Genomic DNA, 13,891 nt, shown 5'->3' with positions numbered 1-13,891 from the left:
TGTCCTGGGCTCTCTACAATCCCATTCTCCCAGCAGCCTGGACAGACAGACAAGGCATACTTTGTAATTCAGGACTGTATTATCTCCGCTTAGAAAACGTGGAAAGTAAAAGCCAGAAGCACATCAATAGTACATGGTAAATTTGGGGCCAGACCAGGTCTTCTCTTTTCTTGGCTGTCTCCCTACCACATGACTTTCTATTTGGGACAATAAGCATAGTAATATCAAAGGGGAAATGTATGAGTTTGTGTTAAAATGTATTTGGGGAACTGTAAGAACAAACACTTATATGCACACACACACACACACACAACACACACACACACACACACACCTCCTTTGGGATAAACGAAAAAATAACTGTATTTTTATAATTTTATTTTATTATTATTTTTTTTAATGTTTATTTTTGAGACAGAGAGAGACAGAGCATGAATGGGGGAGGGGCAGAGAGAGAGGGAGACACAGAATCGGAAGCAGGCTCCAGGCTCTGAGCCATCAGCCCAGAGCCTGACGTGGGGCTCGAACTCACGAACCGTGAGATCGTGACCTGAGCTGAAGTCGGACGCTCAACCGACTGAAGTATTTTTATAATTTTAAAAACTAAAAAAAAAATCGTTTCTATAATAAATCCAGTGTTCCGAAAAGTACAGTAACATTATTTTATTCCATACAATAATTTCATTTTTCCAGGTAGCCCTGCTGGAGGGCTCCACTTCTCCTAGACCAGATACCATGATCAGTTGAACTTCTAATCCTTAAAAATTACAGAACAAGGGGCGCCTGGGTGGCGCAGTCGGTTAAGCGTCCGACTTCAGCCAGGTCACGATCTCGCGGTCCGGGAGTTCGAGCCCCGCGTCGGGCTCTGGGCTGATGGCTCAGAGCCTGGAGCCTGTTTCCGATTCTGTGTCTCCCTCTCTCTCTGCCCCTCCCCCGTTCATGCTCTGTCTCTCTCTGTCCCAAACATAAATAAACGTTGAAAAAAAATTTAAAAAAAAAAATTACAGAACAAAAGGGGAGAGGTATCTGTAGAATATCTAAAACTAGGACATCTTTTAAAGGCGTCTGGCAAACCTTTGGGTTACTAAAATTTTCTTGCCTCGATGCACATTCTAGGATTCAGCTGTTTCTTTTAAGGAGCAGATATACCAGTCAAGATATTTTATAAAGGGGCAACAGGCTTAACGCACAACAGCTTAATGTGGCAGTAGCACAACAGTAAGAAGGGCACTAACTGACCTCAGAGAAGAGCAGAGTAATAAATTCTTCAGGGAGTATGTATATATAAAAAGTATGCTGGAATATCTGTTTTAGTATGAGACTATAAAAATTGTATCTGTGCATAATAAAACATAATTCTCGGAGACTGTTGTCTTTCTTAGCACACGTTTTAATGAATCAGAAAGAAGTTTCCATCAAACCGTGAAAACAGACGCTTGCCTCATGGTGATCAACCCATGCCGTTCTGCCGCACCAGATTACAAGGTGCATAACAAACGGAAGCAGAGCCTTTCCACTTCACACCGTTCTGGAATTCTTGCTTCTTCCCATGAGAAACAACATGATATGAAATTGAGGCCCCAAAGCAGTTCTGTGTATACTTAGGGGGAAAAACAAATGAGACCCAGACAGGCTCTGTTCTTTGAGCTTTGGTGAGCTGCATAACCATCATGGCTACTCCTATCATTGCTGTTGATCAATTCGCTTTGACAAGTGTTAGGCTAAAGGGACAAGCTCCATGGTGACTCCCTCATGCTCGGGAATGGCTCAAGCCAACACACGGCAAAAATACATGACGCCTTGTGAGGTTTCTCCCCTCTGTGCCTTTAATGAAGTGTATGTGAATACTGGACCCGACCAGAAAGGGATTAAAGAATTCTTGGAAAAGAAGTCACATTTGATGGATAATTTTCTTTTTTAATGTTTGTTTATTTTGAGAGAGAGGGTGGGGAGGGGCAGAGAGGGAGGGAGAGAGAATCCCAAGCAAGCTCTAGGCTGTGAGCACAGAGCCCCAGGCGGGGCTTAATCTCGCAAACCATGCCATCACAACCTGAGCTGAAATCAAGAGTCAGAGGCTTAACTGACTGAGCTACCCAGGCACCCCTAGTGGGGTAATTTTCATGTTAAATTGGTTTTGAAATACACAGTCTTTAATAGAACAACAGGGGAATACCCATTTTCAGTATAACAGTCTAAATTTTGGCCTATATCTAATAACACAGCTCACCTAGCAGGACCACAACCTCCGTGATAATCACTAATAAATTACTTTTCTGACTGAATGCTCATTTAACAATGAAAGAAAATAAAATTTGGAAGAAAAGGTTAATTCTATCATCTCATAAAGTTTAAATGTTTTAAAACTTCATACTATCTCGAATAATGCACACTTAAATATTTCATGCTAAAGCTAAAATGTAAATTTAGTCTGAATTTCCAGGACTATCAAATGCACAGTAATAAGCCATATTTAAAAATATTTTGCTTCCTCTTATTCAGTCAATGTCAAATTATACTCACTCCGATTTCTTACATTAATCAAAAATTTTAAATATTAATGCGCTAATTACATAATCTTTGGGGCCTTGAATTTAAATTTGTAAAGCACAATTAAGATGGACAGGCATGGACTCATTTAATGCTCACATGAACATTATAAAATAGGAAATGTCATTGTCAAGTTCCTTGATGCAGGAGATGGAGCTGGTAGGTGAACCAAGAAAGCTGGGCTCTGATGTCCTCACTCCAACCCTGATGCTGTCTGGTCTCTCAACAGTTGGCCCAGGGTGCCATTCTTTGTTTTGGTGACGTACATACTTTCAGTTAGTTATCTGCTCACTCCTCCACTCAACAAGCATATACTGAGTACCCCAGTAAGTGCCAGGGTCTGGGGGGAATAATGATAAGTAAGAGAGAAGTTATGCTTTTTAGCATGTCCCAAGTCTGGTGGCAGCAGAGAATTTGAAGAAATAATTAAATCCTAGTGACAAAACTGCTGAAATGACGGGCAAAAATTCCTATAGAAGCAAAGGCTTGGGGATCGTCATTTAAAAACTCTGAATCTCAACAACCTCAACTGTAAAACAGGCACAAACAACGAGTATTAATTCTGAAGAGAAATAATTCTAAAACCATGATTAAATTACATGTCAACTTAGTAACAACATCTTTTATACGTATAAAATATGCCCTGTTTCACTCCATCAATGAAGGGCTTTGGGCAGATATTTATTTTTCATATGGTAAAAAATGTAAAATTAGAGTGAAGTCATTAAGAATATAAAACTCCAATCTAAGAGCTATGCTTTATAATTTTAAAGAATAAAGGGAACTTGAGTACAGAAATGACTTACGGAGATATCTTATAGTCTTTTCATTAATCTGTACAATCTTCCAACTGAATACATACCTGAAGTATATGCTTTCATAGCAAAGCAATGACTTCTTCTGCGTTGCAACAATTTAAACAATGAAAACTTTAATTCACTTACCATTAAAGCTTCCTACTGTACAGACTGGCAAAGATACTATGAATAAAAGCTATTGTGCATCCCTCAAGCAGCTGCCTCTCAATTATGCTTTTCATCAACAATTTTGTCTATTGTTTACATCTCTCTCATCAAATGACTCTACATCTAGGTAGCAACCAAATCACTTCTTTCACTCAAATCGGGGACTGAAGATTTAATTTTAAAAGATCCCTAGTGTTCACCCAGAGGTGGCTAAAATTTATTCCTCGCTGAGGTCTCATCTTCTCCAATACTTCCTATCTATATGGCATAGGCCAGGTACTCTGAATACTGACAGGGCTATGATGGGTGGGCTGCAGAGATTTTGTAAACCCCTGAATTTGCCTGCCAGATTTCAGGGTTAGTCCTCATATGCACTGTATTTCGGAAATTCTATCAGATTTTCAACATGAACCATAAGCTAAAAAAGATTAGAATGTATTTGGATAGAATCTTCTTCAGGAATTAATACACAGAAGATATAACAAGGACTCAGTAAAGACCTATGGAATTAATATTTTCCACTTGAATTCACCTAGAGGCATCTACCTCTCACCCATCTACCTGTCTCATCGCGCCCCCCCCCCCAAAAAAAAAAAAACAACACAAGAACATAAAATGCAAAGCAAAGTACACAATGGTTTGGTCAATTTCTGTGCACTGTTCTGTGTAAATACCCTGGAAGCTTCCTTTTCTAGCCTCTGTTGTGATTAAGTTGGCCCTAATAATTAAGTTGATGCTAAGAATAATAACTAATTCCAGCCTAGGGACCCTGAATCGTTTAGCTCCTGAGAAAAAAATTACCGGAAGTCAATGTCCCCTCCATCCCCATCTTTCTCTGTCATAGCTTCAACTACCTCGGAAGTCACATGTTGGAAGAAAATGGAGAAACCTTAAATCCCTGAGTCACTCAATAAAGGAGTGTACCACTGAATTTGCAAGAACAAGGTGTAAATCTTTACTGGAAAGCTGCCAAAATTGAGGGATAAGAGGACTGTTAGTAATACTGGCCTATCCTGATATCCTCAAATTGAAAATTAAAAAATATGTATCTATATACCCATAGATATCTAATTATATATATGTAATAATACCTAATAATAAACAATTATATATATAATTATATATATAATTATATATATATATATATATATATATATATATATATATATAAATTTCTCAAAGTTGAAATCTCAAAGTTGAAATAGTACTACAAGTACTATTTTTATATTTTTGTACACTATTCATTACAAATTAAGCTAGTTGAGGGGCGCCTGGGTGGCTCAGTCGGTTAAGCACCCGACTTCAGCTCAGGTCACGATCTTGCGTGAGTTTGAGCCCCGCATCGGGCTCTGGGCTGATGGCTCAGAGCCTGGAGCCTGCTTCCGATTCTGTGTCTCCCTCTCTCTCTGCCCCTCCCCCGTTCATGTTCTGTCTCTCTCTGTCTCAAAAATAAATAAAACCTTAAAAATTTTTTTTAAATAAAAAAAAACAAATTAAGCTAGTTGATTTAGTGACATACTACATAATGCAAGAATTGTATGTCCACACACCTCCCTAATAAAGATAAAACCTAGATTAACATCCAAAACAGGACAGATATGTGTGCATGCAGTCATCCAAGCCACACTAAAGAGCGTTTTCATGATGGTGCCAGCCACTGTGGATACGGAGCCAAGGGTCATGGTTCCTGCTGCATCCCTGAGGACTCAAATCAGTAAACAATGATAGTAGGAGTCAGCGTGGGGTGCTATGGTGACATACCCCACAGCCTGGGGGACAAAAGGACCAAAGGAGGTTCCCCACAGGAGCTGTAACTGGTATTGAGCCTAAAAGGACAGGCAGTGGTTAATTAAGAAAAGAAGGGTGGCAGAGTTTTTGGTGTTTTTTGTTTGTTTGTTTGTTTGTTTTTTATGAGAAGATAGAATGATGGGAAGGCACGAATGTGAGGCCATTGAGATGTGTGTGAAAAACTCCAGGGAGGCTGGAGAGGAGAGCCTAAACTGAAGAGTGAGTGGTTCAAGGTGGCCCTAGCGAGGTGGGCTAGGGCAAAACGGTGCTTCGACTTAGAATTCCAATGTAACGGAAGGACCTTCTCATGCTTTCCTGGGTGCTTCTAGACGACAGTAAGATGTCTGTGCAACTGCATGATAGTCATGATCAATCAGTGTGTTACAAAGTTTGGGACAATAATAAAAACACGAAAAGATGAATACATGAAATTTGCCATTCGCTACATTTTACTCACTTAGATCTATTTTCACACCCTTCAATTTTTCCTTCTTCATTTATCTTGAAGAGATATAAAATGAAATATTTTCAGGAGGAATTACAATCAAGTGGCTTACATTATAAACTTTACAGCTTTACATAATTTGGAAATTTAAATAGAAATAATATTTTACTTTCAGGCTAATATGGAGTCTAAAACCATGAAAATCGTAAATCACAAACCAGTTCATAATCTTTCTGTATCTCTGGAGCTCTACTGCAAAAAATAAGTGGATCACTGATTATTTATGTAAAAGGTAAAGAAAGTTGATTAGTAGTTACTCTAAAACAAATAGTAACATACCATAAGCAAACAAAAACATGTACTCTATGTTTTTTAAACGAGAGGCAAAGACAATCTTTCATTGTTTTGCTTCTGCTTAGAATTATTTTTGTTAAGAAAGAATCAAAAACATAATTTGACTATTATAATTAAGGGATCTGTGCCTAGAGTGTGGATCAGAACAAAGTTAAAGACATAAACCTAATCTTACTTGGTTGATACAAACAGCTGTATAAACCACAGCACTTAGCAAACATTTGCTTTGCAAATTTTTGTCTTTTCAAATTGTTTATCTGTCAAACGTTTCCACTTTCTATAATAAAGCATGGTTAAAAATGTTGTCTGCCTTTATAAAGTATCCACTTTTGAGTTGTAAGCTACATTTTGTTACATTGTAACTTTCCCAACCAGGAAAAAAGAAAGCCTGATATAATAACCCGTCCCCTTCATTTAAAATTAAGAATTTGTTTTAGAAACCGTTTTTGAGGGGCACCTGGGTGGCTTGGTCGGTTAAGCATCCGACTTCGGCTCAGGTCACGATCTCACGGTCCGTGAGTTCGAGCCCCGCGTCGGGCTCTGTGCAGACAGCTCAGAGCCTGGAGCCTGTTTCAGATTCTGTGTCTCTCTCTCTCTCTGCCCCTCCCCGGTTCATGCTCTGCCTCTCTCTGTCTCAAAAATAAATAAACGTTAAAAAAAAAAATTAAAAAAAAAAAAAGAAACCGTTTTTGAGGTTCACAAAGATAGCTAATTATAGCCTTCAGCCTTGTACTTTGATGGAAGGCCAGGCTGCAAGACCTTTCCTGATAGCACGGGTTGGTGGGGTTACTGAAACACATTAGGGGATCACATGGAACGGGGTCACATTAAGTAAGCAACGTATATGCTTACTTATACATGAATAAAACATGTTCCCACCCTCACCAAACATACAATCAAGGTGGGACTATAGGGGAAGTAAAGTTAAACTAATGAATTTAAAAAGCAATATACAAAAGAGTGCAGACACAAGGCAGTGAGCCACCCACACAGCAAACAGGATGGACTGAAGGCACAGGGGAGGACCTTCTTCAATGTGACCGAAGGAAGTGTTTGGCTCATCTTCCTCAAGTCAGCATCTCTACCCACTTTTCTGACCCCTTCTCAACGTTTCTGACATAGGGTACCCTCCATTATCCCTACTTTAAGGAACCTTCATTCCTTTCCTCTCCAATGACTCCTGCACCTTCCTTTAGTGGAACAAAACATGGTTCCATTGGAAGAACACCTCTAGTCTTCTATAACAACCCTCTCTTCTCTGCTGAATTCCCTGACACCAACTTCTCTTCTTTGTGTTACTGAATTTCTTTATAGAGTTGTCTAAACTTGTTGAGTCCTCATGCGTGTCTTCCAACTTACGAGTGACTCATCTTCTTGGAATCTGGTTTGCACTGAGGACTCTACCTTCTCCCTTCCAATTCTACTCAAATTGCTTTCTCAAAGGTTACTGCTGTCCTCTTCACTGCCAGTCAGCATATCATTTCTGGTTTCTTGTCCCCTCTGTAGCATCTGCAGCATTAACTATTTCCTTCTTTTCTCTTTTGCCCTTCTTGTGCCCTGTCACTTTCTTTGACTTGTCTCTTTTCTGCCTGCTGATTATAGAGAGATGCACTAGAATTTATCATTGCATCCTTTCTTCTCTGTCCATTGTCTCTCTGAATATAACACAGCACTATCTTACAACACAGCACTAACAGTGCTGAGGGAATGGCTTTCAGATGCTTTTTTGTAAATTCAACTACCCAACCAAATCCGTTATCTGCTCCCTGCTTATTCCTTCTCCAAAGAGAGAGAACACGTCAAACGTTAGCAAATGGCAATGCCCCCTCCCTGATCATCCAAACTATGAACCTCAAAGTCATTTTCAGCAAACTTCTCTAGCTTTCCTGTTGATAAATGAGGGATAAAACAGCACAGTACAAAACATTTACAGTGCACACATTTTTTTTTAATTTTTAATGTTTATTTACTTCTGAGAGAGAGAGAGCGCGCGCGCATGAGTGGGGGAGGGGCAGAGAGAGAAGGAGACACAGATCTGAAGCACACTCCAGGCTCTGAGCTGTAAGCACCGAGCCCAAAACGGGGCTCGAACCCATGAGCCATGAAATCATGACCTGAGCCGAAGTCGGACCCTTAATTGACTAAGCAACCCAGGCGCCCCATACGGTGCACACTTTTTAAGTACTATTTTTTTTCAAAGCATCACATCAATTTTCCTGAAATATCTTTGAGTGGGCTATATGATTTTATTGTTCAAGATGGGCTACTATGAAATAGGAACTGAATAATTTCCTATTATTAGGCTGACTAACAGATTAGTCAGAAACGATATTCAGCTTTTCTAGTTCAGTAATTGCCTCTAGGCTTTGTAGCAATAGTAAAAACTTTCTAGAGGCAAGCTCAGATAAAAATCGAAAGCCAGTGTTTTGATAAGCTGTTCATTCAGACGTGCAAGTGTCCATTCTTTTTCTTTTCATTTCTTAACATGCCATAGATATAACATTACATTCAGCGGTTCACTTACAAAATAATAAGAAACAAGTTGCCAGTTGTTTGACTCACTTAACAAAGCCACTGATGTTTGCATTTTTCTTAAATAGTGCTTGTGTACTTTTCCAAATTATGAAACAAGACACCGTAGGTAACTCAAGTCAAAAACTAGCTCTATAAATTAGTACCAAGACAAGTAAATGCAACAGCTAGCAATAATTAGATAGCAAGCCCTGAAGAACTGTTACTGGAGTATTTTCAAAAGCCTACAGTGTCTGTTTACATAAGTACTCTATTTAGCACAAGGGATACATTCCTGGGGAATGAGCCCCACGAGAGGGCATGATAGCCAGTACTTGGGCTGATGTGAGCTTGCTTCTCTGTCAGCGAAGGCTCCTCCTTTTTCTTCAAATTCCCACCCCAGCTTATTTCTGTAACCCCTCTTTCTGTTACCAGGCTGTAGTAAGGTGTATTATGTTCTCCATAATGTCCCAAGATTTCCAAAAAGCCTCATTTCCATGCTGATATTTAATCTGTTCCCTTAAACTTTTTCTCCAGCAGTTAAAAATCTGCCACAACAATGTCAAGTGCAGAGCTTTTTTAATACAGCAAAGACACCCAATATACTTCTGAGTGTTGCTGCTGCTGGCTGAAGGGTTCAAAATATGTAGTGTGTGCTCCTTTAAGAACAATTGCCATAAAATCCAAAAGAAAATAGGGATAGAAAACACACTAAATTCTTCGAAGCCACTATAATTTTCTTAATCCGTTTCTATTTATTTTATTTAGAATGCGATTACACGGATCAATGTTTATTTTTAGAAGAGTACTAACTGCCCTTTTGCTTATGATTTGTGTTTTCTCATCTCCTGATTCCCCAAAGCTCTATAAATGTAGGGTAATTCAAACTACAAAAACAGTATCTTATAACCTAGAAAGTTCTCATGCTCCTGTAACAACTGGCTGTTACCACAAAAGAAAATGAGGAATTTCACCCAGTTGCTGTCAATGGGTTCTTTGTAGTATTTCAAAAAAAGTATTTTTCCCTAAAAATAATAAATAGGAAGAATGTGTTACCAATAAGCCTATGCATTCATTCATCCACTCGCTCTTTGATTTTCACCAACACTCATTTATTCAATAAATACACATTGGCTTATCCAGCTGTTTGGTGAAATACTATACTTTGTTGATACAGCGAATTCTATATTCTCTAGTGTTGAAAATACATTTTCTCCTCAGGGGAAGGTGCTTGTTTTCTGTACCTTTCCTTTCTTCCCATTACATGTGCTTTCTCTCTTGGAAAATCATTTGGGGCAACTGAAAGCAGTCTCAAAATTATAGAATAAATTTTATTTTTTTTAAAAAAAAAATTTTTTTTCAACGTTTATTTATTTTTGGGACAGAGAGAGACAGAGCATGAATGGGGGAGGGGCAGAGAGAGAGGGAGACACAGGATCGGAAACAGGCTCCAGGCTCCGAGCCATCAGCCCAGAGCCCGACGCGGGGCTCGAACTCCCGGACCGCGAGATCGTGACCTGGCTGAAGTCGGACGCTTAACCGACTGCGCCACCCAGGCGCCCCTAGAATAAATTTTAAATATGACCTTGACTTTTATAATTTATGATTATCTGGGAGGAAAAGGAGAGTTTGGACTCTTCCCCACCCCTCCCCTCAACCCCACTACTCTTTTAAGTAGATTAAAATTTATACAATTGTTATACTATAGAAACAACAATTTTACTTGCCATTTTAGTGTTCATGAAAGCCCTACAGAAGTGTGTGATGGGTGGGCAGGATTCTGGAAAACATCTACTTTTCACAGTTAAGTTTTAAACTTGGATTTATAGTACTTTCTGGATAAATGAATTACTTCACAAACAAGAAGAAGCAGAGTTTACAAACCATGCTGTGCTGTGCATTATCTCCATTAGGTATCATTCAGTCCAGGGGGCAGAATGGTGGGCATGGTCTGGAGGACAGAGGACACACAGAGTACGAAGGGCACTCCATGCAGACCTGTTTCAGGAAACCAAACCAAGCCAAAGTCCAGCGCCTTGTCCACAGCCTTCTTACGTCATCTTTACTCTTGTAAAGCTCCTGACTCCCATCCAAAGTGCCCCGAACATTACAAACCTTAAGTAGAAACTGACCTGATTCCCTAAGAATTGGTGGATTTGAGTGATAGGCAGAAAAATGGCCCAGTTGGAGGCCTTAAAAATGAAATCTAACTTTAAAATATCTCTGAAATGGAACATTATTACTTAAAATTAAACAATAATTTTAACTCCATTTGAGGTTCTGTTACTAAAGTATCAATTCAATCAGTATTTTTTAAATAATTTACTTTCAATCTGTTACTTTTCAATCCACTGAAGGTAGTTAAAAACAATTCTGGTTCTTTAAAGAACCTAAAATCAAAGTTTCCTCTGAGTTGAGATGTCCTTTTTAAAGGGCTCTACTTCCTTGCAGCAATCTTATTTTTTTTTTTAATTTTTTTTCATGTTTATTATTTGGGAGAGAGAGAGAGAGAGAGAGAGAGAGAGAGAGCAAGCAGGGGAGGGCCAGAGAGAGATGTAAACAGAGGATCTGAAGCAGGCTCCGTGCTGACAGCACACAGCCCGATGTGGGGCTCAAACTCCTGAACCGTGAGACCATGGCCTGAGCTGAAATCGGACCCTGAACCAACAGAGTCCACCCAGGCGCCCCATGCAGCAATCTTAATATGGTACAATTAGGTAGGTACTCCTTTGTCATCTGAGAGTTTATTAAATTTTGTTTGCAAATTTATCAACACAGTTTCAAAACTAAAATTACCATAAAAGAAAGTATAAGTTCAATTCCTCAATCCTGGACTCCAAAAGTAAAATTTGGATTACTTACAGTCTTAAAGTCATTTTGTTTAAATATTTGGTGTGGGGTCTAAAACAGAGTTTACCTTAACTATTGTGGTAATTGCTAGATGCGAGGCTTCCAGACGGTTAATCAAGAATGGTGACAATGACTAAACACCACTCACTTTATTTAGAACATTTTCTCTCTTATTAGCGCTGACACCGTTATTTCCAATGACAAAATTCTCCTCAGGGAGAGACTGCATGGATTTTATTTGTACCACTGCCTTTTATGTTTTTAAAAGGTAAAACAGAACAGATTAAAACTGCCAAGAGCATATCCGGGGCAAGGCTGAGGAGAAAAAAAAACTGGTATTCAAGTATCTAAGTTATGTCATGTGTACAGCACTTTATGGGGAGTTGAATTTTTGCTGGTTAATACATACTGCTTCAATAATGTCTCTAGCTTATTACCTAATCAAAACTCACATGATGAACTGCCGAAATAAACTAAAATCAGGCATCAGGAAATACCAGGAAAAGAAAATAAAAGCACCTGCCACAGTTTTTCACACACACAAAGTATGCTAGACCCACCATATAACTCAGGGACACAAAGCCATAAAAGCAACTGATTAGAAAGGATTATAGGGAGTTAATATCATCCAATTCCTGGTTCTGGTGTAAATCCTTTATGGTAAAAGCAAAAGCCTGTGTGTGTGCATTTCCATCTGTGTGTGTGTGTGTGTGTGTGTGTGTGTGTGTGTGTGTGTGTACGCGCAGAGAGCGGGAAAGAAGGGAGAACAAGAGGGAGAGGGCAAGTTTATAGACACACTGGAAAAGAAACACACAGAAAGACCCCGCTTCCTATAAAATACACGATGTATGTCAGTGTGATTTTGGCATTGTGTACTCCATTTTTTGTTTAGCTTCGTATCAATGAGTACTTTGCCAAGCAAAAATGTTTTAATATGTAATGACTTAGCACTTGATTTAAGAGTCCGTTCTTGAGATACCAGGGACGGCTCCCCACTATGTTAATATTAGAGAAGCACGACTGTAGCATACGGTCTTTTTCAAATTAAGGAGACACAAATGCTCATGGAAACATGTGGTGTGATGTTAACTCCCACTTAGGAGTTTTGTCACTTTGTTTTGTTTTATTTTGTTTTGTTTTAGGCTTCACACCAGCAAGGAGCCCAACACGGGGCTTGAACTCGCAACCCTGAGATCAAGACCTGAGCTGAGATCAAGAGTCTGACACAACCTACTGAGCCACCCGGGCACCCTGCTCACTTGAGGTTTACCAAACAGCTATCTTTCAGGTGCCAACACACAATATCCTTGTCCTTAAAGACAAGGAGCTAATGTATCTGGCCATACACTATGCAAAGTAATTGGAATTCTTACTTGGATTATCTAAAAAAACCTTTATGGCAACTTAAATTTTAACAAAAATGGTTAGGTGTAACAATAAGCATAGCTAATTTTTTTAGTAAGTTTTGTGTTTTTAATATAGACTTTGATTGGAAGATATGTTCATCTTATTATTTTAGGGAATACGTATCAAAAGAGTAGCAAAAATTTGTAACGAAAAAGCCTCAAAGTTTTACCCACCGTCCCCCACAAATATTTCAGCTTTTAGAATGACACTGACTTCCCACATCATCTGCATAAACTCTTCGTTTTCTGACCATGTACTACAAATTACAACTTTACAATATGACATATTGAAAACCATATTTTGATAATTTCCTAATATAAGGTTTTATATATATCAACGATGTTATTTACAGATACATTTTTCCTCAATTCTCTGGCACCAAAGTTGGATTTTTAAAGCCAGAAACATCATTTTTAACTGCATGAGAAACCAATGTAAATGGATTCTAATAGATTTTGATTCTTTAAACTCTAGGTCCTCTGCCTGAAAAGTTTTAAAAACTTGGAATACTTTATGCCTACATCAACTAATCAGACTACACTGACAGTTTCAATTCTGCCATGTCCCTAAACCAGTCATTACAAAGACTATGTACATTCAGCTCCCTGGCCCACCCCTAGATCTGCCTCAACTCTTCCCTCTGTCCCAGAGGGAGCCCCAAGGCATCCTGTTCTTCCTGCACTGTAGCCCTGCTTTCCAATCCCTTGGTTGGCCATGATACCCTTAAATGAGTTCTTCCTTTTTTCATTATCAAGCATGTATCAAGTGCCCACTGTTTCCTACACCCTATGTGAGGCACTGCCAACAACTAAGATGAACATCTCTGACTTCAAGAAGTTTGAGAATTTAGGAAGGAAAGTCCCTGGTCTTACTAGCATTCAAGGCCAACCCGTGATACTCAGCTTAGCCCAGGTTAACTCACTCTCCCCAGAATTGAGCCCCAGCTGCTGGTCTGGGTTCTGCTTCAAAAAAGAAAGAAAACAATCCCACCACCTCTGCTTAACCAGGACTATTGTCATCACCT

General features: G+C 39.1%; 1 protein-coding gene and 1 long non-coding RNA gene across 20 annotated transcripts in view; both read right to left on the bottom strand.

The window, feature by feature from the left end:
- The window catches only part of MBNL1 (muscleblind like splicing regulator 1), a 207,223-nt gene that overhangs the window by 94,736 nt on the left and 98,596 nt on the right, over positions 1 to 13,891 (bottom strand). The gene's annotated exons all lie outside the window — the stretch shown is intronic.
- LOC147577234 (uncharacterized) lies at positions 5,385 to 9,938 on the bottom strand. The gene is made up of 2 exons (XR_015240055.1): positions 6,800 to 9,938; positions 5,385 to 6,556 (listed from the first exon to the last, which is right to left on the bottom strand). It is a non-coding gene; the product is annotated as an uncharacterized LOC147577234 (long non-coding RNA).

Source organism: Puma concolor, chromosome C2 (genome assembly GCF_028749965.1).
Source record: "Puma concolor isolate L17-30 chromosome C2, mPumCon1.1.hap2, whole genome shotgun sequence".
Taxonomy (NCBI): Eukaryota; Metazoa; Chordata; class Mammalia; order Carnivora; family Felidae; genus Puma; species Puma concolor.
This window is presented reverse-complemented; position numbering and strand designations above follow the sequence as displayed.